The sequence below is a fragment of the Grus americana genome, chromosome 26, assembly GCF_028858705.1.
Source record: "Grus americana isolate bGruAme1 chromosome 26, bGruAme1.mat, whole genome shotgun sequence".
NCBI lineage: Eukaryota > Metazoa > Chordata > Aves > Gruiformes > Gruidae > Grus > Grus americana.
Window position 1 is genome coordinate 1,720,003 of NC_072877.1, and position 23,291 is coordinate 1,743,293.

Sequence of the window (23,291 nt, forward strand, 5' to 3'; positions counted from 1 at the left end):
AGTCATTTATAAATAGGACAGCCAGGAAAGGAGCTTGGCAGGAGAAACGGCGAGAATTGCTAATACGTACCTGGGCTCCTCCGAGTGCGCAACGCGCATGGGCGCGCATTGCAAATTCTCTGGCGCCACGAAAAGAAGAGCGGAGGTAACAGATGGATGAACGCGACCCATACGATGTAATCCAATTTTCGGTTTGGTGACAACCTCGGAAAGTCTAGTAGCGTATCAGAAGTCTCTGCGTTGGCCCAGGCGTTGGCACCTGAAGGCACCTGGCTCGTGGGCCGTAAGCGAGAGACCCCCACGGAGAGGAAGGCTTGAGTAGGGTGCTGTCTGATTTGGGTCACTTACACCTCTGAGCATTAAAATATTAATTTCAGTCTCTGATTCTTTGCCCCTTCGGTATCATTTATAACCTCTCCGAGGTCGGAAGGTGCCCCTTGCTCTATGTGCATGCAGTGTTTATCGTCAGGAGAACTGCACTTTGATGCCTCCTTTAGCATTGCTGCAGTCTAAATATAGACGTAACAAGGTGTGTCAGCGTTGTAAACCATCGTTATCTGTAAGTAAAATGTTTTCCAATCCACAGATGAAAAGCTTTTCAGTGCGAAGCGTTGCTATTACTGGAACTTGCTTCTTGTTGGGTTTTATTGGATTTTTTTTAAAAAATTTTGAATATCTTCTCTGGTTTTCTGGCTAATGTTTCACATGCTATGCGTAGACACGTAGATAACAGACACACTAACGCTCGCCACAGTTTGTGATTTATAAAAGAGGGTAATACTGTTCAATATTTTCCTTAAAAAAACCTTCTCTCTGGAGTCTTGCACTACTTGTGCAAAATACTGGGGTTTCTTTTAAAACTACACCAATGTTGCAGCTGAAAAAAAACCCAAACCATGCTAATCAAAGATAAGTGCCAGTTTGTGTCAGTGGTTCTCGAGCTTTTGGGAAGACTTTTCATGTGGGGAGGCCGAGGCATGAATGGGCAGAAGGATTTGCTTATGAATGCTGCTCGTAGACGCGACTAAATACTTTGGGTTTCCCTTCTTGGGACCAGAGTTGTTGGCCCTGGTGGCTGCGTCCTTGGTGTCTCCTCTTGTTTTCCTATCGACGGAGCCTTGTGCGTCCCGAAGCTGGGGCGGACATCTCTGCCTGGTGTAGGAGCAGGACTGCAGGACTCTTCCCACTCCAGCGTCACGTTCCCACCAGCAGCAGCCAAACCTTTGCATGCGCCGTTGAGGGGTGCGAGCAAACGAACAGGCACCTTAATCACAGATACTCAGTCTGTATCTGTAAAAGTTAAGTCATATTTGCGTGTTGAGTAGGAAAGGAGGCTTCGTAACTGTTATAAGAACTGACAAGCGAGATTGTCCGTCTTCGGTAAAATTGCCGAAGGGTCGCTTTGGTGTAAACCCACCGTTTGCTCGACGTGGGGGGAATGGGAACCACGGGGTGTGCTGTTTCGCAGGGTCCCACCCTGCTCGCGTCGGTTCGCTGCACCCTGACGAAGCCACCCTGAGTGAAGCAAGCCCTTTGCGGCTGCTTCTGCTCACCGAGGTGGGGTTTATGGAAGCAAATAAAACAGATTCGCGTCGGAATCGATCAAAGTCGGATGTGCCAAAACAAATCGGGTACCTGTGAGCGTCGCAGCTTTGCTGAGCAAGGTCTCACAGCCCCGAGAACGGGGGTCTGCGCCCCCATAAGGGACCGTGCCGCCCTGGTGCACGTAACCGCGGGTCCGTCCTGGGAATCCCTACCTGTACCGGCGTGAGAAAGGCTCTGGCTCCATCTCCTCCGTGGTCCGTAGGGAAGGTCAGGCTCCGGAGCTGCCAGTCCAGTGTGAAAGTGCCATTAAAGCCCGTACAGTTCACAGCTCCGAGAGCCGGGGGCCGTTAGCCCTATAATTGGGCGGGTTAGACTCGCGCTGGAGTTTAATGGCAATTTAAATCTCTCCCTCGCTCCGATGCAGAAACATTCACACTTTGATCAAGGCCGCTCAGTCTTTCAGCTCTTTATCGAGCACGGTGCGGAGCCGACTCTCTCGTAATGAACCAGGGGACCCAAGTGTTTAAGACATCAAAACTAGGCAAATTTCTGTTTTCTTTTATTTTCAACCCTCCAGTCTGCTGTTCAAACCTGCCCTTTTCATACTTCTTCACAGTCCTTGTTATGAATGAATAAAGCAATTGGGGATATTGTGTTTGTAAGGCTAATAATAATTAATGCATTGATTAAAAATAAGAAATGCAATTGGAGCAGATAAGAAACCCAAACCCTTTTCTACCGGAGACTGTTTCCTAGGAGGTTTCCTTCTGTTACAGAAATATTTATTTGCAATCAGAAAAGCATTTCTTTCTAGGGGAAGAATAAAAAATTATTTTCTCCACAGCCTAATGGGCAGAGGCATATGTTTTTAGTAAACATATGGAAGGGTATTTTTTCCTGTAGTCAGGAATTAGTATTCAGCAGCTTTACAATGCTTATAAATCTCCGTGCCTTTTCTTTCTTTTTATTTAATTAAGGCAGTTTTCAGTCTGTGTCCTCTGAAGTCCTAGTAGCTTCACTGGGTCTTCCCATGATCTTTTCGGCTGTGCGAGTGTTTTTGGCATCTGAGCTTTAATTACGATTTGAAATTTGAATTTTACTCCTTCCCTGTTCTGGCAGGTTTTTCATTTGCAATTTTTTTTTTTGGATTGTGGCCTTTGATGGAGGGAATCTGCTGTGATCTTCCAAACTCAGTTGTCTTTGCATGATGTCTTTGCCTCCGCTGTAGAGCCCCATCGTGAAAAGAGACAACACCCCCGGTTACATCCTTGGGTCCGGTTCTCTTCCGTGTTGTAGGTGGTTTTGAGCGATGTTCATTTTGTTAAGGGTCTGATCCTACCTCGATGGCTTTGTAAAGAGGTTCGCGCCGGTTTGAAAGTTGGGTCGTATCATAAGGCGCGAGGATAGTATTTGGTTTACAAATGCAGAAGATGATGATGGGTTTTGCCGTAAAGCTTGAGCAGCCTGCCCGTCTCCTGGCGTCTTTTGACCTCCGATGGGCCGAGGTGCCTGTAAGCGTCCGGCGATCGCCGGCTTGAGAAGATGCTGGGGTGGCTGGATGGGAGCCTGCGGTACCTTTCCCTCCTCGTTCCTTTTCATTCAGAGCACAGCGTCGTTATTAGCAATGAAGTTTTTATACTTTACAGTTAGCCCAGCCAGGTCGTGATGTGTTATAAATCTTTGAGAAGTCAAGCGCTGCTTTTTGCTGGGTACAGTATATGCTTGGCCCCATTAAGAATAATAGCATGAATAACCATAAGCCATTAATTTTGACGAGATCAGGCCCATATCACCTTAAAAAGAGTGCGCTGATACCATGGGAGACATTTGGCTATTTCCGCTGCTCACTCCCTTAATGAATAAAAATAGGACAGTAGCTGCAGTGTGCCTGACGGACAAGCACCCGGAGCCCACGAGAAAGTTCATCCTGTCAGCACGCGCGGGGGAAAAATGCGAAGAAATTACTGCCGGTGCTCCGAGAAGCTGCAGCGTGGAAAGAGGCACTAACCCCATGCACCCCGCACAGACAGCCCCGGGGTCTGGCAAAGGCCTTCTGCAGGGTGAGCAGATTTATTTCCTGCAATAATAAGGAATAAAAAGCCTCGCTTTCTCCTTTGAGATTGGCCAGAGATAAATCCATCACGATTCCCAGGTTTTTGGGATCTTACTTTCCGGAGAGCCAGCTGGAACCACCAGAGATGTTGGATGCATCTCCCTCCTTAGCGCCCGTCCTCATTAGCTCAGTGTGCCGCTCGTTAGCGCCTTGCTTTTACCTGGGGGGGTTGGGTGCTGGTGGCTATTTTCAGATTTCCCTTCGAGAAAAGATCCCTTTTGTATTTTTTCTCTGGCGGGGGGGAAACCACAAAAAACCAGGCTGGGACAGTTTGTTCCCTTGACTTTCAAATGCTTGGAGTGAAAAAAAAAAAAAAAGAAAAAGAAAATGAAAGGTGGAGGGAGGGCAGGAGGAGAGCTGCTGTCAGTCCCACACGGCGACAGCGTTCTTTGTAGGGCTGCAGGTATCGTAGCTGCTGCTGCCGTTTAAAGCAAGGTATTGTTTTGTTTAAAAGCAGCATCTTTCCTGGTTATTTTAAGTAACTCTGTGCAAGGCTGGATACACCGAGTTCCTCATCAAAGTAAACACCGTTGTGCCGGCGTCGAGGGAAACGATGTGCAATTACGAGCTTTTCTCATCCCATCTCTTCTTGGTTCCAGTGCTCCTCTGGGATCCATAGTGGAAATGAGGAGGGCAGGAATGGCAAAAATGTATATACTGTGTGATGGTAACGGAGCCTTTATGCTTGATTTGGAGGGTGATGGATGCTGTCGTAGTGGGCGCGCGGGTGCCTCGTTCCGTTCCATGGGTGAACCCGGTGAGCCGAGGACGCGTGACCTCGTGCCGGGGGCTCTTGGGCTTTGTGGAGGGGTCCTGCTTCTGCCTGCGTGCAAAGCTCCGTGCTTTAACACGCCTGGCGCACGGCAGAAGCCCTCAGTACCCCGGTACCCTCTTTTAGAGAGGGCCAGGTCCGCGTGAAGCTTTCCAACCCGCCAGTCGCCTGCAAAGGACTCGCGACTCCGTCAGCCCTTGAGGCGAGAGCAAGCAGGAGGGGTACGAACCGGGCGCCGGCCTTTTCTCTCCTTCTTTTTGTTTCTGCGCAAGATAAAGGCATAAACGTCTGAATATTTGGGGCAGGACTCATTCCTTGTACGTCGAAGGGGGAAGGATAGAAAGGTTTTAACTTAGGTAATTATTTCATAACGAGCCTCCGGTTTCTGGGTTTTGGTATTCATTTGTTCCTCTTATTCTTACGTACGAGATCGGCAGTGACGATTCTGTCGCGGCGGCCCGCCGCCCGCTTCCCCGGTCGTGCCAGAAACGCGTTGGGTTCCCAGGTGGTTTTCTGTTCGAGTGGTTGGCAGGCCACGAGCAGCCCGTCTCGGCTCAGACAAAAGTCGGCGCTTTCCCTCTGGCGTGGCTGTCGTCCAAGCATTTCAATATGTAATTTCCACTCATTTGCAGAACCGTACCGTTAATTGCATGAAAGATTTACTTAGAGCTACCCCTTCCGTAATGTTCTTAATGCCTGCATTAACTGCGTTGCTTCTCGCTTGTAATTCTCAGTCGCTCGCTGAGGTTAAGGTGACGGAGCTGATGCCCTCTGCTCGCTCAGAACATACCGTACCGAGCACGGTGTCTCCTGGCTGCCCTCCGAAACCGGGCACCGTTCCGACATGGGCAGGTGGGTTGAGGCCGTTGAGGAGAGCCGGTCCAACAGCAAATCCGTCTTTGCTGGGAGATGAGGGCTCTGCAAACCACCGTTAAACACCTCCCGCAGGTACCCGACCTCCTGCACCTCACTGGAGCCTCGCTCTTCCCAACAGCCTTCCTCTTCTTTTTCCCTTGGGTCTTCATTTACCAGAGGGTGAGGACGATGACAAGCGCCTGCCCTGCAGACCCACTGTTTGGGGCACTCTTGCTCCCAGTCTTAATTTTTCCGTTGAACAACTAACTCAGCTTTGATCAGAGCATCCTTACAGGACACGGACTCCCGTATTCCACCTGGTCCCTAATAGATCCCCTACGGCCCTGCGCCGGCACGGGCAGCGGCACCGATCCGGCTCCTCTCTTCGGTGCCCGCATCAGGCAGCCCGTCACCGGCACAATTTCACACTCAATTTCAGTAATTGCTTGGCATAATTTCCGTCAGGTGAAGAGCAGGAGGATGGTTGTGCTTCGTCAGAAGGCGGGCTATTCATCACGAGAGCTATCTGACGCCGGGACACAGTCCGATTTGTTCCCGTCTCCCGTAGGACACCTGCCAACACGCTCCTCTCCAGGCAGCACAAGAGGGACAGCAGAAAAAAGAAACAAAATTCAATTACTTGGTAGTTTCCCATCTACGCACCCCTTTTTAACGTTATTTATTTAAGGTTGTGCCCACTACGGGCGAGGTGCGCTTAGTCGAAGCTGCTAATCGTGGCAAACGCGCCCAGCCGGTACGGTTTATCTCTGCGGAAAAACAGCAGGCAGATCGACCTCGACCCGGTTGTTCGGCTGCGAATGCCGTGTTGTCGGCTTGCGTTACCGGTTTAAATGGAAAGGCACGACGCAACCGAAGCCAGGCGCGTACGGGTGCCAAGAAAAAAAGGAAAAAAAGGGGTGAAAGCCAATCTGGACTCATCAATAACCTGACGCACGTCCTCGCCCGTGCTCTGAGTTGAGAAAACGCAGCGATGATCAGCACGCGGGTCAGGATTGCACCGAGCTGCCCAAGGAGAATTTACTCTAGCTTCTTCCTGACAAGAGGCAGAGGTATAAAAAACAATGCAGTGACTTCTGCTCAAGCGATAGCCGTGTAAAATATTGTTCATCGGAGCTATAAAGGTTACCGCAGTAGGGAAATAACGTCTGCAGCAGCTTTCGGCTTGGTATTCCTTTGGGCGACGCGTGTGTGAGTTTGAAGGCGAGGAGAAAGAGCTGGCAAGAGGCGATGCAGCACCCCTGGTCTGGAGTTGAGCATCGTCGAGGAGTTGCATTGGGTTGGTACAGGTTTGTGAAACAGCCGGAAGCCATCCAGTTACAACACTAAATATATATTAGATAATACTAAATACCCTCGTGGGGCCGTATCGTGCTGACAACGCGCAGAAGAGCCGCACGCCAGCCTGGGGACGCAGTTAAGCGTCGATGCTTTGCACTGGGTGAGCAAGGTGAAGGATGAAGAGGGGTTAATCGCGAGATCCGACCACCCTGCGTCTCACTCCTGGCTCTCACCAGATGGTTGAGAGAAGGTCAAGCCTGAAATCGTTTGCTCTAGAATAACCTGATGGCAGGGAAAGTTTCCTGGTGCTGATGATTTCTCGGTCATTCCGATAGAAGGCCAGGAAATCTTGACTCGGAGCAGGTCCCTGTACGTATCCAGCGCATGAATCCTGTCTCGTATTTATAGGCTGCACAAATGGCTCCAGGATGCGTAAGGGCACCCGGCAGTCGCTGCTGATCGCCCACTTCCACCTCTTCAAATAAATCAGTTCTGTCCCAAAAATCCAAGCGAGTGCTAGGGAAGGAGACTGGTGAATAATTGACATAACAAACAAGATTTTTATTTAGTTTGGAGCTTGTTAGGTTACATTTGCATAGCTACAATATCAGATTCATTATTCCTGAGCATAAACTGCAGTGACCCCCGCCTCCCCCACTTGCACAGACGTTCGCAAACACCGGCTCCCAGAGTCCCAAGATTAGACATCTTTCTTGCTGCTTTAAGCAATTTCTCTTTAAAAGGAGCATGGCAGAGTGACAGCCTGATTTTTTTATTCATGTGCGGGTCTTTTCAAGGCATAACATTTACCACAGTACATAAAAATCAAGCTTGCAGGTTGCGGGGAGGGGGGGGAGAAACGACTTAAACACAATTTGCTTAAGAGGAGCTTTCAGCGCTCGGTGGTAGCGGGGAACGGGCACGTCCCTCCCGTGGTCCCGTCCTTTCCCCGGGCAGGTCCCATCACCCAGCAGCCCCTCTCCCCCCCGGGTGACATGGAAAAAGGGTCCCCAAGCAACGAGACTGATTTCTGTTTGTGTCTCCTAAGCAGGGGGACAGGCGAGCCCGTCCCGGGGCAGATGTTGCGCTGGAGGACGGACTGATGATGCAAAAAGATCCCGTTCACTGGAACAACGGGCTGGAGTCCAGAAGCTAAAGAGAGGTGGGTGCAGAAATACTCAGTGGGGGAAATACCTGGGTGCGTTAGCGCAGAAAGGGATGAGGGGGTAACAGCACAACCCGCAGAATAAGCCAACGCTCGCGCACCGCCAAAAACGAGTAACAGGGAAGCGCGCGCAGAAGGGCGCAGCCAGGCAGAGCCGCGCCAGGAAGGAGAAGGCAGCGGGAGGACAGAGCGCAGCTTGAAATATCTCCGTGCGTCGCCGCGCTGACCGCCAGGTCCGCTCCCTAGGCGCTGAGGCAAAGATGTTCTTGGCTTCGTCTGCGATTAGGGGAGTTGCGTTACCGCTTTAGGAAAACCCTCCTGGGAAAGGATGCCGAAGCTGTTTCACGGGACCCTTCGAGAAACGCCGGGGCGTTTCTCAGCCGGGCCAGGGCTGAGTCTTCCTCTGCGCAGGAGGAAGAGCAAAACGACCTTGGGGTCCAGCCACAAACACCGGGAGGAATGAGCGTCAGAACAGCTCCCTCTATCAGTACGTGGCCTGCAAGAGAGAAATAAAAAAAGATATTTTGAATTGTTTTGCATTGTTTTGGGACCCCATTAGCATGTTCAGCACCAGGAGGGGGTGATCAGAAGCCGTTCTGGGAAGCGCTGCCAATCACACGGTGATTTGCTCTCGGTGTGAGGCACTCTCCTGCTCTCTTACCCAAAGAAAAAAAATGTAATCAACAGAAACGATGCTAAGAAAAGTAATTAAACATCTCAAAAATGCTAGAGATCGGATTTAGCATGTGACAGGCACAAAAGAAAGATGATGAAAGGGAGCGTCTCCAGTAGGCAAAAGCGAGACTGCGATAGGATGCTAATTGCTGGCTATCTTGACCTTTTCTTGCCGTTCAGCGGCAAGTAGTGAGAGGAACGCGTCACCCCCCCGTGTCCCTTCACCTCTCTCAGAGCAGGGACCTGGGGGGGCAAAAGGCAGCGGCAGAGCCTTCACCCTGTCCTGGCCCCCCCTTCACCCAGGTCTCATTCACGGCGACTTCCCTCCCTGAGAAACTCTGCGCAGCGTCAGGCGAGAGGAATTTGAACGAGAAACCGGCAGAGGCTCAGGGCTGAGTTATTGCTCGGGGGCTGGCTCAGATTTGCTCCCAGTTTTGGCCGCTCCAAGCTCCCCCATCTCTGCAGGGGGTGGTAACGCTGTCGCACGGGGGTAGAGGGAAAACGCGGCGTCTTCGGTGCCTGCCGGCCAAATTATCAACCTGACCGTAAAACCTCTCCTTTATTATCATTTTAACCAAAGGGAATCTATTCTGGAGAGATGCACGGCCGCTCGTTACGAACAGGAACTTACCTCAAAGCCTCTTTGTGCTCCTGGAGCAGAAATTTAATTCCAGCATCGACCTCTCCCCCTGGCCAGGGCACTGCTGGGGGGGTTCACCCCCATCCAGGGCCGGGCTGTCCCCCGCTGACCCACCGCTGTCCTTCCCCGCTCTCCTGGTGCGTACGTGCCATCTGCTGGCAAACTGGAGGAAAGAAAAGATGTTTAAAATTATTTTTGCCAAAAGTCTCTGTTAAAGGAAAGGGGCCAGAGGAGAGGTCAGCTTAAATTCGGCCGCTTTCGGGGGAACGCAACCTGCACAGCCCTTGATCCGTCCTCCGTCCAGGCACTGCACCACGACGGCTCTGACCAATATTTGGCCAGGGGTTGGGTTTTTTTGATGGAAGTAGAAATTTGTCTCTATAAGAGGTATTCAGATTTCTTATTCTAAGAGCTGAAAACTAAAAGCCACCTGCAAAGGCTGGCTTTGAAAACTGCCCCTTTGTCTTCGCTTACAATTGGAATTTCTTCCCCATTACCTGGGCTTTTTCCCCTTCTTCTCCTCATACTTTTCCCCTTCGCCATCCCCTCGGTGGATAAATGCACTGAGGAGAAAGAGGAGAAACAATCAAAACTGGACACCAAAGTCAACAGCCAGAAAACGTCCATATGTTTTCTGTCTCTGAATTTATTCATTTTTTTGCTTTCTGGTACAGGAAGAAAGCAGGGAAATGGGTATTGGGGTACTCGGATGTTTCTCTGTAAAATGCATTTATCAAGCACTGATAATTATATTTTATATTTAAGCTCAGAATGAGGTATGTAGATTTACGGGGAGGTTTTTTAGTGTACAGAGTTGGTCGCCAGCATCCAAATATGAGCTGTCTGTCTGAAAATACGGCGACAGAAGCGAGAAATAAATGCAATGGGTTGTTATCCACTTGGTATTGAACAGGATTACAAGGAGAAGGGACGTGCGGAGACAGAGATTTCATAAAGCTGTACTTCACCCCATGTAAAGGAACAGCGCAAGGCCATGCATCGCTTACGCCTTATTTATAGGTATTAAATAAGACTTCAGTAGAACACAGCTCTTGCGCTGACCCTCTGCAGATGGGTGAATTGCACCCTAAAGCAAATATAGGAAACTTGTATTATTCATCAGCCTCCGCTGATAGGGTTACCGCAGGCTGAGATGTTGCCCGTCTTGACTGAAGAGCAGACGCTGGCCTCCGTGACTTACGTTTGCATAATTATACTGTAAATTCTGTCCCGCTGTGTCTGTCTAATTACGTTTTTAAATAAGAAAAAAATATTTATACACATGTAGGGCTTTTTTCTGAAGCTTTCAAGGCCAGGTTTTCAAGCGTTCAGGTGTAGGGGGTGGCGGCAAAACAACAGAAAAATGGAAGTTATGATTCACATTTGTGTTCTTTGATAGCAGAAGGAAAGCAGGCGCTTCTCCTGCCCATCCGGGAGGACACGCCTGGCTTTTTTAGGATGGTTAGCCGGGATGAAACAGGCTCCTTCCCTACTGAGAAGAGGTTCTTGGGAGACCTTCAAAGACCAGCTCCGCCTGGCTTTACACTTTTACTGACGACTTTAAGCGCTGAAACAGTAATGAGGGTCCAGATAAAGTTTTCTGAGAAGAAAAACAAAACTCAGGAGAAACCCTAAGCCTGGAGGAGGGGCCCTACAAACCTGAATACGGTAGAAAGGGATCAAAGGGCTGGTCTCACAGTCTCACGAGGCACCTTCTAGACCAGTCTCCCTATTTTGACTTGATACCTGAAGTTTTTCGAGGTGTCATTTTCTCTTTTATTAAATACAGAGCGTTACCCGTAGCATAGTCGCCTTGTAACCAACGCATCGCTGCCCCACGGAGCCGGACTCTTCTCGGGGGGGTTTGCTGAAAGGACGAGAGGCAATGGGCACAACTTGAAACACAGGGGTTCCATTTACACACAAGAAAAAGCTTTTTTTGCCCCCCCCCCCTTTTTTTTTTTAAACATGGGAGCTGTCAGACACTGGAATGGGTTGTCCCAAGAGGTTGTGGTGTCTCTGCCCTTGGCGATACTCAAAACCCAACAGGACACGGCCCTGAGGAACCTGCTCCGAATGATGCTGCTTTGAGCAGAGGGGTTGGGCTGGGGACAAACCTGAACTATTTTAGTGTTATTGTAGTGATTTAGTAGCAGAACCTCCCGTCTCCTGTTTCCCTCCCAGGTATCAGCCACTGTCGGTGCCGCTTCATGACTGCCTGCGTCTCAAGACCCCCATCTCCTGTTTCCAGGTGAGGAAACCCAAACCCATCCCCTCTCCGCATCCCTTGTTGTCTGGTTTCCTTTAAGGACCGGAGCGAGTGGCAGCTAAGGGCCAGAGCCTGCATCCCGCCAGGGGCTGCAGCTGCAGCGAGCAGATCTCTGCAGCCCTCTAGTGCTTATCAAATACAGAGGAAAAGCAGAATTTGCCACAGCCGTGGGGAAAAGGGCGAGGGCAGCTCGGGCTCAGTGTCCGGAGTTTGCCAGCCCGGCGACGGTGGGTGCTGACCCCGCAGCAGGGGCTGGGGGCTCTCAAAGCCTCTGCCCCAAGCAGGCAGGGATGCGGGCAGCTGCCAGCTTTTACTGCGTTTCTATCCCTGCCTCTGCTGCTGGGGAACCCGAGCAAAACATTTTTCTGTGCCTCCTTCACCACGGCCACGATCCTAATTGTTGTCCTGTCCCTTGTCCCCGCCACGCAGTGCGGCGACGATGCTGATCTCCTGGTGACTGCGGCGGTTTAGCGAGAGCGTTTTCCCCAGGAGTTCCCTGTGCCGTTTGTATTTAAGTTATTTATTTTCCAGGAGAAGACAATGTGACTACTTAAACATTGTTCTTCCCTGCAACGCTAATTTAAAACAGAGGCTTTTATTTGCTAACAGGACGGAGTACCAGCTGGTATTTACCTAACCGGTTTTAATGTTTAGACAGGCTCCTGATCCACAGACCGCGTTCCCACCAGAGAAGCTGTGCTTCGCCTACAGAAAGAGCACGTTGGCCGCCCAGAAGGGTAGATTGGTTTCGCAGCACCAACATCTGGTGTGGAAATGATTTAATAACTTCATCCCACGGAGCATCACCGCGGGGTTCGTTATAAGCCCCCTCTCCCCTCCTTCCTGCCCTGTTCCGCTCCCTGGACCCTTTTCCATTCCTTCAGCCTTCCTCTCCCTGAGCTCTAGTTCCCCCCGCCCCACAAAACCAGGGATGAACACAGCATGGTTGGGAGGCCCCGTGAAGGGAACAGATTGGGAAAAGGGTACAAGGTACCTGGCCCTTTCGTGACAGCTTTTGTGTTAGGATCCCGCTATATCATCTTGACAAAAATACAGGTGGAGCCAAGTTGGGAAACTTTTTCTGCCTCTGTTTCACTTCTGTCAGAAACACTCCTCCAATTTTCTTTAAAAAAAATCAACCCCTTTTGCCAAATAACAGCTACAAAAAATTAAAAGTTAATTAAATGAAATACCTTTGCTTCCCAGGCTCTTTCTGATAAAATCCTGAAAAGCTTCTTTACAATTGGATTTCTCCCACAAATCTCCACTTCGACAAAAGAAGTCGTCTGCATAGAAAATACTTTGAACGATTAATTCTCCGGAGCTCCAGAGACAGATGTTCTGATACCAACTACATTGAAACTGTGCCGTAGAGCTCTAGGATTAAGCTCTTCCCCGTCCCCACGCTGAGGTCCGGGTCCTCCCACACGGTGCAGGCAGCACGAGCCCGTTCCAAATTTTCACTTCCCCCCCCCCCAATCTAGTGGAACAAGATTTCTGTAAAACGAGTCGCATGTTCTTTCACTTCATGCTTTTGCCATTAAGGATCTGAAAAGCCGCAGCGTTAAGGTTTTTTTATCCCTGGCAAAGTTCAGAGGTTTAGCCATGAAGTTGCTGCTGGAGCCGCGATGCTTCGGCTCTGCCAGGGCTTGGGTTGGGACCTGCGTGTCGGTGGAAGGAGCAGGGAAGGTCCATGAACCACCACGTCCCCCACGAAGGGGACGGCGATGGCTTTACAAGGGCCAAGTCTTTGCAAAAACTTGGAGGCAGAAGTAAAAAAAAAAACCCGAGGTAAAAAGCAACTAGTGGGGGTACACCCGTGAAAACTTAGGATTTGGTCTGTAAGGTGAAAAGTGCTTTGGGGTGTAAGAAGATGTTGTATAAACCCTCCTCAGTAGAAGAGGAATCTCAGCTACTCTCTGTACCACCTCTCCAGGCTGAAGCTGCCTTTAAAAAAAAACAACCTGAATAACCTTGTCATTTCAATTTTTCACACATTTTTCTGTGCTGTGTGTTCTCGAGATCTGGGAAGTTTAATTTTCCCAGCACGACTGCTAGAGGCTGCTAGTTCCTATCAGGGCTCGCTCAGCCACATCAAAGGGAACAGGACACATCAGAGGGGAGCAGAAGGGGCCGCAAGTCCCGTCCCGAGGGGATGCTGCAGGCTCTGAAGCGTCCCTCGGCTCCTGGAAGCAGGGTTGGATTAGCAAAGCGCGTTACCAGCGCTGGGGTAATGCCCAAGCCGAAACAACTGAAATGCCGTCGCGTCTCCTAGGTTCTATCTGAGCGGCACCGGCCGACTGCAGAGTCGCGGCGAGACCCTCGTCAGGGTGGTAGAGGGTGACGCTTCTCAAAACTCACTCTTCTTCCAAAAAGCAACGGGAGGACAACTACACGGCGACAGCCTTTGCAATCGTTGCAGCATCATCACAGACAAGGGATGCAAGGGAAGAAATCAAGAAGGTTAAAAGGCTCCGGTTTTCCTGCTGTGGGTCCCTAGGCTAGCGCAGATGCTAAGTGCAAGCCCTGGCAGCCACAACAAGCTCTCACTCGCCCCCAGCAGAAGCCAACCCTAGAGTTTGCTGCCCAAGCACTGCATAGGACGGAGCCCCCAGTCCCCGGCCGAGTCCCAAAAGAGGACTGGCATCCGCGCGACGCTGTCTCAGCTTAAAGCCAGCGAGGATGCAGACAGTCAGCAAGGAGGGCTGTCAGAAACGCAGAGATTGGAGCCACCTAAGGAAAGAGGGCTGGATGCCTCGGCAGCATTTGCATCCCTTTGTTTGTCCCAGCTGGGTCTTTCGAGAGCCTGCTGCAGTCAGCAGCATTTCCCTTTGGTTTGGGGGGGGACTCGCTTTGAAGGCTTTGCTTGCATAGGAAATGAACTTCTTGATTCCTGTTGACATTTGCAGCAAGGTGTAGGTGGTGCTTGTAGGATTTTTTTTATTTTTTTTTTTTTCAAAGCTCCCTAGCTCTGTTTGTTCAGCTACTTCACACTCCTGTGAAATGTGATAATACTAAGCAGTGGGTGGAAGGAGCAGCACAAGTGTATCCCTTCAGGAGACAGTGGGCTTCTAAACCGCTCTGCGTGTAAAGACAACTCCCTCCCTTACCAGCTCCCACTGTCACCACAGTCCCTGCACGCACGGAGCTTTTAACTGGGGGGGGCGGCAAGAAGCACCGCTGTATTTTGTTCCAACCCTGCAGCAGCCAGAGTGACTCTTGTGTTGGCTTGTTTTCTCTGGATTCCTAATAAAAAGGCAAAAATGAGGCTCTGCCCTGCCAGTCTTGCGGAGTGAGGACTCCTCTGTTATGGTAATACAGGAATATTATCACTCCCAATGCTAAAAAAAGCCCAAAGTGGTAAAAACCGCACCATGAGGAGCCGCGCAGCTTTCATCAAAGCTATAGCAAAGTCAGTTAACGCTGTCAGGATCAGGGCGTAGCAGTGCCACTATGTGTCCAGCTCTCCCTTTCAAGCGCCAGCTCCTGGAGTCAAGTTATTAAGTGGAGATCCTGCCTGGCCCTTCCGTCCCTACCTTGGTCGGACCTGACGATCTTAAAGGTCTTTTCCAACCTAAACGATTCTACCGCTGGTGCTTGGTGAGGAGCTCGCAGTGACAGCGCTATGCTAAAAGATCACTGGTTTGTTCTGAGGCAAGTCCGTGGCCTCTCCAGGTGCTATGGGATGGCCAAACCCAGGTCCTGCAACAGTCTTGGCCTCAAAGCTCACAGCGCCCTTGAGAAAGCACTCAGCATCCCGCAGGATTGTGACCCCTAGCATTAGGCTGGCTGCAAAGCCAGGCAGCTGAAGAGCAGCCAATTTTTATTTTTGCAAGACAGCAGCATTCGAAATTCAGTGTCTAGATGTTGCAACACTCCTGGCAGTCACAGATCCTTTATATTAATGCTGGCCACTTCTGACGCCTACCTTGTTTCACCACATGCTCTAAATTCACGCTCCCTTTTGTTCTTTGTGTTGTAACCCACCGAGAGCTGCTCTTTCTCCCCACAAATACCTTCTTTTTTGCCTTCCAGGTGCCTGGGAAGCTCTGCTCATGAAACACAGCAGCTCTCTGCAGCACCCGCCAAGACCAGGCTCTGAAGGATCCCAGTCTGCATTTGCAGTCCTCCCCACGACTGCGCAACGGGGCTGATCGAGCTCCAAGACCCCCTAGAAGCTGCACGGAAGGGAGGTGCTGAGTTTTGCCATCTGCTTCCCAGAGCAAAGCAACCTGCCTTAAATCCTCCCCGGCAGAGCCTGTCCTGGGGCTGAGGGCACGCTGACATCCAGCGGCGTTCCCTGCTGCCACCAAACCTTTCCAAGGAAAGGGAACAGCCCCCCACATCTCACCTGGCTGTAAGGAACACCACAGCATCTGGAGAGCAGAACTGGGAGCACTTTTATCTCTAGAGAGGCTTCTGTCCTGACACCTTCTTTAAAAAACCTCTGCGCAGGATTGATTGATTTCTTAACAAATCATTTTAAAAGCCTACCTCATAGAGCAGTGAGGTCCAACGACCAGAGCCCCAGAACACCCAAGGTCCTTGTTGTTGTGTCCTGGGGGACTCAAGGCACAATACCTAGGCATGTACTTCTCCTCTTGCACTGGCAGAGTGAAGTGGGGAAGCAGCAGAGGTTTCATACAGGCTGGATGATGATAGTATGGACTTACCCCTCCCAGGACTCATGGCCCAAGTGACACATCTTGCTTAATCACCGAGTGGCCTTATGCTGCTCATCGTCCCAAGGAGGATCACTGGCCAGGCACCATCCCTGGAGCCCAGCTCCTGTCCTGCCTGTAGGTGCTGAGCACCAGGGACCTCCCCAGGAGAGATGGATGGAGACCCAGAGGTGACCCTCGTGCTGCAGATGATGCTTCTGCAGCAGCACCCCATGCCCAGCATGTGGGTGCAGCAGGATGGGGTGCCTCCAGGGTCTCCCCAACAAATGTACCATGCAGAGGGACTGCTGCTTCTGGTCAGGGTCACCCACAGCACCCTGCAGATGAGAGCAAGGGCCCCAAGGCTGAGCTTAAATTGAGCTCCTGGGCTGTGGGCGGGGAGGGTGGAGTGGGGGCTCAGGTGGGGCTGCTCAGGGCAGGTCGGGTTTAAAATGCACCCAGGGGCTGGTGGGTGCTGGGTGCTCCTTGGTTCCTCTCACTGGGTGGGAAGGGGGTGTCTGGGCTGGTCCCTGGTGCTGCCAGCCCTGGTGTTTGCAGAGAGGTGTCCCATGGTGTGTCACGGTGGTGTTCAGGCTGTTGCTCTGTAAGTAGTGCTCTGGTTTGGGTTGTTTTCTTTACAAGCCGGTTGGGGTTTTTTTCCCTGAGTGTGGCTGTAGCTTTTCTTGAGTTGTTCTAGCAAGAATTTAATTTGGATGCAGCAAGAAGGGAGGATAATCAAATGTTTTTCCTGCTGTGTTGGTTTTGCTTTTACTTTGGCTGAAGATTATTGTTTGCCAGCAGTGATAGCACTCGTGGTTGCTGCCCTGTTTACAACCTGGGTCTCATGTACAGATCTAGTAAGGGGGAAATAACTTTATTGTTCAGATATAAATAAGGTAGGTGCTCTGAAGGATGAAATCTCTGGATTAAGCCTCTCTGGGCACTATAAAACAGCCCCTCCTAATACGTGCAAGGGTTGGGTGGGTATTTTGCTTCCTGCGAGCGCAGATGTTCCATGTGCTGTGTGCTCCCTGGGCTCAGGCGCTGGCTGCTGGCATCAGGCTGAGGTGCAAAGCGGGAAAACTCTGCTGAACGGCGTCACGGGGGATGTACAGGCACTTAACGCTTTCATGCAAGGCCTGGTTAGCCTTCCCCGCTTTCCTCTTGGAAAAGGGAGGGAGCCCTCTACAAACCTTAACAGAAATGCTAATTCCTCCCCATTTCCTCCAGCGTCCCGACGTGTGTGTGTGTGCACCTCGGGTCTGGGCTTCACTGAACCGCCTGACTGCTCCTTCAGGCTAATTGCTCCCCACGATTATTAGTGCTGTAACTAGCTCTGGCACAAATGCTTCCTAGCTGGCTGCCGGCGGCAAGGTGCTGGTGCCCAGCCAGTCCTCACGGGCTACAGACGGACGCTGCTCGGGTTAGTTAGACCCCTTTGCAGTTACTCTGAGGTGACGAGGGGTAGTTGCCCTTGAGCAACTCTTCGTTCTCCTGTACCCCTTGCTGTGGCTCGGTGGAATGGGACTGGCTCTGCAAACAGATTTTCTTTTACTTTCTTGCTGCTTTGCGTCACAGTAACAGAGTTCCTCGCCCACCGCTTGATTGATATTTGCCGTGCCGAATCGGGATGTGCCCCTAGGGATGAATAACACGATTTATTGCCCTGCATTGCTGCTTCAGGCCCCGCTGAGCCCTGCAGGGAGGGTTTCTGTGCTGCCGCGGCCCGTGCTCGGGGCAGGCGAGAGAGTTGTTGGCAACGGACTTTGCCCTTGCCGTGGCTGGAGTGCACTTTGGGGTAAACGCTGGTTTTTGGGGACCCTGTGCAGTATTTCATAAGGGGGACGGAGCTCCCGCAAAGAGCTCGGTGTTTGTTAGTCCAAGCTGCTGTCAGCCCCGTTCCCCCGCTGGAGCTCACTGAATTTCTTTATTCTTTATCTTTTCATTAGAAAAGCCCAAGCCGCCAGTGCGGGAGTGTCGCAGGGATGCGGAAACCTCTTTCTGCTGTGGCCAAGCAGGTTGTGGACCGTGAGGAGACAGAAGTGATGGCAGAGGAGGGCGAACCAAGAAGCAGGAAAGCTGTGCGTGTGGATAACGCTTCCCGAACTGGGATAAGCATGGTGCAGATGTGCCACTGTGTATTAGAACCCATTAAAAAGAAATTAAAAGTTTATTGTGTCTGGATCTTCTGGGCTTGTTAGTGATTATTTAATGATAAGAATTGTACCGGGGCTCCGGGGGATGATTTGTGTGTGGCAGAAGGCAGTGAAACAAGAAAAGCTGAGGAGGGTGTCTATGGGGAAACTTGTGTGGTGGTGAAAGCTAATCCTCTTAAAGCTATAACGGAAATATTCCAGGGAGCGTTTGTGCTGGCTAAAGGGGAGGGGTACTTGCTGTTTCTACCCATGATTCTGCAAGGAAATTCAGTAGTTTCCCCTTTTTGCCCCACGTGTCTGCTGAAGAACTATGGCAATCTGGCCCATTCGCCCCAAAAAGTCAACGTATCGTACCTGCAAATCCGTCGCAGGGTATAATGCATGGGGCAGCTGCAGCAGACCACAGAGCGGCATTTCAGGAATGCCAGCAGAGCTGCTTGTGACGGAGAGGGAATTCTTGGTCATCCCACTGCGCGCGGCCGACACGGCGGAGGTGGGTTCCCCCACGGGTCAGTCCTCGCTGCGCTGGCCGTGACTCCTCTGGTAACTAATCCAGAGGAGGAAACCGCTTACCAGCGGCCGTGTTGCACAGGCAAATTTCTCAATCTAATCTAAATAGGAAATATTACGGTCTGGTGGATTCTTGCCAGCTCCTCGGAACTTCAAAGCAAGTTTGAGGAGCAAAGCAAAAAAAAAAATATGGTATTGCATTATTCATGCATGAAAACAATTCCTTACGAGTGCTCCCCGGGGATCTACCCCACCTCCCAGCCCTCTTACATCCCTGGCAATTTATAGGTATCACGAGAGTGCTAAGGGGCCAGATCCTCATGCTGGTTTAAATCAGGGCAGAGATGAAGCGTTTGGCTCTGTGCTGTGACTATTCCCTTTCCACACAATGTACCTTCCTCGAAAAAGGGACCGAAACTTTTTGTGACGCTGGATTTAACTTGACAAACCGTCTTGGCTGAAGAGGGGGGAATACTTGCAAATGTCAAAACATTCCAATCTGACAATTAAAAATATGCATTTTGGAAATGCTCCAGTGCTGCAGGCAGAGATTTACAAGCGGAGCACTTTGGTGGAAAGCGGTGTTTTTCACTTGGGAACAGCCCTGAAGCAAAACCAGGGAAGTTGAAGGGAGGACAGAACCTGAGCGTGACGTTCAGTGCCAGCGTTGTTCTTTCCAGGCTGACCTGTGGCTCCGTGTGGGCTTTGTCCCTTCCCTGAAAACCCAAAAGCTGCCAGTTCTGTTTCAGCCTGAACTAAAAAGTTTGATCTTCCATAGAGTTTTTTTTTTTTTTTTTGCAGTTCAGCTGTCGAGCTGCGAATCCCCCGTTACGTCCATTCGCGTGGTCGTGCTGGAGGAAGATGAGGGTTTCCTCCCTGACGTGGGTGTAAATAGGAACGTGCGTGGGGAGGTGGTCTCGTTCCCGGTGTCGCTTTGCAGGGGATGGGTGGGCTGGGTGGCAGGGGGTCCCCGGCTCTCACAGCTACGGGTGCTTACGGGCCCTCTGTGCCTCAGTTTCCCCATCTGTACAGAAGGAGATTCGTCCTGGCCCTTTGCGGAGATGAGCGTCCCTGGTCCCTGCCGCTCCGAGGTGTGACGGCGGGGTGGGAAAAGCCAGTGATGCCAGGAGATGGCACCATCCTCCCAGCTCCAGGAGAGCCCCGGCCCGGGGTGCCCAGCTCCCGGGCATGGGTTGGCACGGCTCTTGGCACGGCTCTTGGCACGGCTCTTGGCACGGCTCTTGGCACGGCGTTTCCACAGCGGCTGTTGTCCCTGAGCACCGCGGCGAGGCCTCGGAGCGTGCTGCCTGCGCGCAGCCCGCGTACGCCCCGTAAAAGCCTCGTACGCCCGATAAAAGCCTCTTCCCACCAACCTGCACCAGGTCCGGCGCTGCTTTGCCGGGTGAGGTCAGTGGCCTCGGCCGTGTCCAGGCTCCGCTCGCCGTTGGGTCCCTTCTCAGTCAGACAGGATTCCTAAGACGCTGGGAAGCGGCGTTTTGTGTTCCGCACCCACCGCAGCCAGGGGAGAGATTTTTGTTTCTGCTTTCTGGTGAGCGGCCCTGACCGGAGGCGGGTGGGCAGCCTGCCACGTGGCCTTTCATCTCCTAATTCCCTGCGGTCGGTATTTAGTGGTGTTTTGGGGAACAAATGTGAGAGAAAAAAGGAGAATTGCGAAAGCAGGATTTGATGGAAGGTGATCTTGGTGCATCTGGGGCCGGGTCGCCCAGCGAAGGCAGGCGGTGGATGCTTGTCGCTCTTTTGGGGGGGCAGGAGGCAGAAGCCCCGTTTCAAGAGCGTTTGGGCTTCACTGAGCTGGGATGCGATGCGCGTCGTCTATGCGTACCTCATCCACGCACGGCTTTGCTTATGCTCCGAACGCAGCGTATTGTTAATAGGGGATTGGTGTTTCTGGGTGCGTGTATCGTGCGCAGGGCAAACCTTCAGAAATCGCTGGCCAAAGGACCGCGTGGTCAAGTAGGGATTTTTTTTCCTCCTATTTTTTTATTTTTCTCCAGTTCTCCCTGCAGAGCTGCCTGCTCACCTCCCGTCGGCGCACGGCACGCGCGCCTTCAGCCCCGGACCAAGAGGCTGCGCCGTGCCGCATCAACTGCACCCGCTTCGCCCTCACTGCCGTCCCTGCCACGGGCGTCCTGCCGGCACGCGTCCTGCCGGCACACGTCCTGCTGGCACGCACCTGCGAGCGGGGTGGGACGCCAGAGAGGCCGGCCCCAGCCTCCCCGGCCAAGGAGCTCTCCCCGGGCCGGCGCTGGGACGTCTCCCGGCTTCCCGAGCCAGCCCACAGAGAGATTTTTTCCGCCGGGCTCCTCGCAGGCGCTGGCTGGCAGCCGGCCGAGGAGTTTACCCGGCTGTTCAAAGGCTTTTCTTGTTCTGTGCCCGGGCTCCTGGCGAGCCCCGAAGAAGGGCTCCTTTCACAGCCCTGCCTTTCCTAGACAGAAATTGTCATTTTTCAAACACAGCTTCCCTTCTCTTGGCCCGGAGCCTTTCGCCTCCCCGCGCCCTGACGTCAGGGTGCCTTTGTGATGCTTGGGGCGGCATTTTGTGCTCCCGTTTCTTGTCAGCGGTTTTAAATGATGGCTGGGACGGGCGGCCGGCGATGGGCAGCCGGGGCGGCCAGCGTGCGCTTCCAAAAGAGCCCGTTGAGTTTGCACCTTCACCCGCGCGGGGCTCTCAGCCCCGGGTCATCATCAAAGAGCCCTGACGGACGTGGCGAACTTTGTTACCGAGTTTCTTGATGTGACGGGGGAAGCAGAGTTTGGGTTGGGGTTTTTTTTCCGCCCTGGTTGGTAATACTGCCTGCGATTTTTAAGGCCACCTGCAAGGGAGTTTTGCTGCGTGATCGTGCAAGCTGTGGTGCACGGCTGGTGGGACCGCAGTTCTGTGTCCCAGGAGGGCTCCGGACACACTCAGCCCCGGTGCGTCCCCCGTGGGGATGAAGGGCTCCCGGCACCTTTACTGCAATAGGGAAACACCAGCGAGGAGGCATCGCAGCCCTCGGGCGGGCTGGCCGGAGGGGAAGCTGGAGCAGGCGTTGCAAAGGGCGTTTTCCTGGGGCGGCTCTTGTGAAACAGGGCATGCCGGCACAGATGCCGTCACCAGGCCAAGGTACAACGTCACGGCTCAGGAAACCGTTGCAACACAATCCCCAAATAGAAACAATCCCCAGAAAACCAATTCCCTCCTCCCTGCCCGAATTCCCCTTCTTGCATCAGCTGCGGCGCCGCATCCTCGGCTCGCACGAAGGGCAGAGCTCGGCTGGCGGCCGCGGCACCGTGCATCGTCCCGGGCTGCCGCGGTGGAGCGCGGGCTTCGTGCAGCTCCGTCCGTGCACGCGCGCAGCCGTCGTCAGTGACTTCTCAACTTTGCCCGCGCTGCTCCTTGCACTCGAAATTTTCCAGGCTTGGCGCGAGCCCAGCGGGTGAATTTTGTTTTGCAACCGAGCAAAATCGGCTCAGTGTTGTCAAGCTCGGTGGCCACGTGAGCGAAGTACGGGTCTCCCCGGCTCTTCCCACTGCGATGTTTGCTTTTCATCTGGCTTCCCGCTGCTGCCCTGGCACGGACCCGCGGGCAGGTCTGTGCAGGGTCCCCTTGGCCGCAGGGCTCCTGTCCTTAAAATGGGTCTCGGGGGCTCCGTAAGGGCCCTGAGCGGGCTGGCACCGCGGCTCCTCGTCCGCGGAGGGGTCGCTGGTGGTGTCACCGGCCCGTCCTTGCGGTGTCACCCCTTCTGCTCGGGTGTCCGCGGGCAGGTGGCACAGCCCCGTCGCGGTCCCTGCTCCCCAGCACCGCAAAAGGGCAGGGGCACCGGGGCGGGAGCAGCAAAACCTTCCCCTGGCCGGCAGACGGGGGGGTGAAGGCGAAAGCACGGCCGAGGGTGGCCGCTGTCGGCTCTCGTTCTCCCCGTCTGTCGGCAGTTTGCCGTAGTCTCTTCCCCACTCTGTTTTGAGGCAGGTTCAGAGCATTTAGGTGTTTCACGGTCAAACGGAAGCTACGGGGTCTAAAGGCAGCGTGGCAGCGGCGGTGCGGTGACGATTTGTGGGGCTCAGGTGCGACTGTAAGCCTTCCCCTCCCGGGGTCTGTCTCGCTCGAGAGACGCAGCTGTGAGATGCTGCAAGGTCTCGGAGGATCTCCAAGCTCTTGGGAGCATCTGATGCCTCCAGGGTCTCCCTCTCCTTCCAGGAGGAGTTACGGCAGCAGAGAACGCCTGGACCTGTTATACCTGTGTGCGATTTCCCTGGGCAGGTACAAATTCCAGCCGTTCCTGCCGGGCTGAGTCACGCGTGTCTCCTCCGGGTTCCCGCACCGTCCCCGGAGCTCCCAGCCTTTGCAATCCTGCACCTCCATCTCCGCTTCCGAAGGTGGCGAGTGAGTCATTCCCGTGGGAGATGAGGTCGCTATCGCACTGGGGAGTCTCAGCCCCGGGGAGGGTGGAGGGGGGGGTGACGACGTGTTTGCTTTCCCACGTTCCCCGGAAAAGCCGTGTTTTCTTTGCACGCTCTGGTGCAGCCGAGCGGCCGCGGGGGCTCCGGTTGTGCCGATGTTATCCCAAGCCTCCCGGCTCCCTGGAGCTGGCTCGGCAGCAGGACCGGCTGTCGGCGGATGCCCGGGAGGTCGCT

At 52.9% G+C, this 23,291-nt stretch overlaps 2 long non-coding RNA genes across 2 annotated transcripts; both read left to right on the forward strand.

Annotated features, from left to right (window-relative positions):
- The first annotated feature begins 7,629 nt into the window (after positions 1–7,629).
- LOC129196799 (uncharacterized) lies at positions 7,630–12,140 on the forward strand. The gene is made up of 3 exons (XR_008574228.1): positions 7,630–7,746; positions 11,249–11,315; positions 11,992–12,140. It is a non-coding gene; the product is annotated as an uncharacterized LOC129196799 (long non-coding RNA).
- Positions 12,141–13,616: 1,476 nt separating this feature from the next.
- On the forward strand, positions 13,617–18,127 carry LOC129196797 (uncharacterized). The gene is made up of 3 exons (XR_008574227.1): positions 13,617–13,796; positions 15,369–15,526; positions 17,944–18,127. It is a non-coding gene; the product is annotated as an uncharacterized LOC129196797 (long non-coding RNA).
- Positions 18,128–23,291: the final 5,164 nt, after the last annotated feature.